Genomic DNA, 2304 nt, shown 5'->3' with positions numbered 1-2304 from the left:
TTCCTCTCTTTTAATTGCTCTCTGGCTTCTTTCTCGTCTTACAAGACTACCTCCCATTTACCTGACCAGGTTCTTTTCGTACAAGAACACCATTCCTTGTTTCTTCCTCGCAGCAGCACCCCAGTTACCCTGCTAGAGCTTCACTGAAGCCCTCCTGGGCTAGAACGGTCTTTTTTTTTTAAACAGAGCATTCTTTCTATAAGGAAACGCATCCTTGGCAGCCTCACAGAAGCCAAGGTAATTTTCCCCGCTTGTACTAGCAGCTTCTACATTCCTGACGGATGTTCAAATCGGCATGAAGAGGGCTGGAACACGTCCCTCTTCTGAGGGAAGGAAGCGCACGTGCTTTTGCGGAAAGGCTACCAGGGGTTTCCACGTAAACTCTCTGCTCCCCATGTCACCAGAACAGACCAGACCACCACATCCACATCCAGCACCGCCCCGGAGCTGAAACGGGTGGCAAGGATTACTCACTTCTCACAAAGATAACCAGATTTGAAAAGTAATGTATTCTTTTTTGCAGAAACTGAAGTAGTACCAACTCACCTGCTCTCATAAAGCAATACGAGAAAAAAAATCCTAAGGGAAAGCCTTGGCATCCTAAATGTAACTGCTCCTTTAGACCTATTTCACGCTAAGAGGCAGTAATAGAATAAATAGCATTTTCACGCTTCGGCACATACAAGTGTACATATCCCAGGGACACGTTGCAATCTGCTCCAAACAGGATTTTCTTTAGAATTTAACATTTTACCCAAGAACAGCATCCTGTATGTGCTGAATTTTAGTAATACCGAACAGCAGATCTAATAACAGCTTTGTGAACAAATGCTCTCTCATAGTCAATGCTACAGTTTTAAAAGACAAAGCCATCACCTGTCTTCTAGCTAAATTTTAGAAGGAAAAAAATAAATCCGTGATAACCAACTGCTACAAATCCCATTAAAAAAATACAACGAGCCATTCTGGTTTTTTGCCACTGGCTGAGTTCAGCCGGAAGCATTACCTATCCTTAGCTCTGCGTTAGCATTCCAGTGAGAACACAGAGCATTTATTTTGCTCTTCAAGGGAATTAGCCTGCTTTGTGGACTAATATCCAACTGGTTTGGAGTAACTCCATAGATCTATTTAATACTACTACTCTATAATATTTAGTTCACTGTTTTCTTGGGAGATGGAAGAAGGTATGTGAAAGCAGTTTAGAACACCAGATTTAACTGCCTCCCATTTGTGCCTGAAGTTGCACATGAACCAGCAATCCTGTTGTGAGAAAAGGTCAAGATAAAGAATGGGAATGTTTCCATGTCCCAACAATCACTCCAGACGACAAAACCTGACGTGGTGACGGGGCTCTCGGAAACAGACTGTAGAAGCACACTGAGGTCTGCGCACAGACAGATCCTGCGTGCATCCGCACGGAGACTTTTTGCCCATGGAACACACCCATAGTTAACGCTTCCCCAGCACGCGGGACCCCTTCCCCCAGCGCCCTCCTGACAGACAGACGCTGCTCCAGTACACCTGGGAGAAGGAGGATGCAGAGCTTAGCTTGTAGGACAAACCAAGGGCCGCTGTAGAGCCTCCTCATGCTGATTATATTTTTTCCCATAATGATAGTAATTAGTTTTCTTAAGTAGGTATTAGCCTACTTTTAAGAAAAACAGCTGAAAGACAGGTACAGCTATCAACTGACAAGAGAATATTTTAATAACTTTGTGTGCTCCTGACCTAGAAATACAAGTGCATATACATCATTTTTAGATTATTTCCCATGGTAGAAGCATGAATCCAGAACAATAAACCACTGTGTTTAAATTTATTCCATAGGAACGGTCAAGATCTGAGCTTTTAACTGGAATAGGTTATGGGCAGTGACACTCATTCTCTGTTGTCAGACAAAAAGCATGACAGAACACTGAGAATGGATGGCTGCTTACCTGGGTTTGTCCCGTGTTTTGCTGTTACTCCGTTCTCCTCAATAAAGTTCAGAATGATGGCGTGGGATCAGCCGAGTTGTGGTTTGTGTTTGGTAATTAAACCTTTTCAGCATGAGAAGGCAGTGAATGTCAAGGTCCAGTAGAGAAACAAAGTGCCAGTACTTTCCCAAATCCTTTGTGAGAATTCATTTCCCACAGCAGATGAGAACACTTTCAAATTTTAACTTCTTAAAAAAAATCTGACTTCAGTATCCAGTCACAGACAGGGTAATTTTTATCACGCACCATCAGGAACCGTTGTTACTGAACCAGGAAGTACACTGCCGTGTCCAGTAGCTGTGACTATAAAAGCATCTGCATTTTTCTC

This window comes from Buceros rhinoceros, unplaced genomic scaffold (assembly GCF_000710305.1).
Source record: "Buceros rhinoceros silvestris isolate BGI_N320 unplaced genomic scaffold, ASM71030v1 scaffold859, whole genome shotgun sequence".
NCBI lineage: Eukaryota > Metazoa > Chordata > Aves > Bucerotiformes > Bucerotidae > Buceros > Buceros rhinoceros.
Note: the sequence above shows the minus strand (reverse complement) of the source record.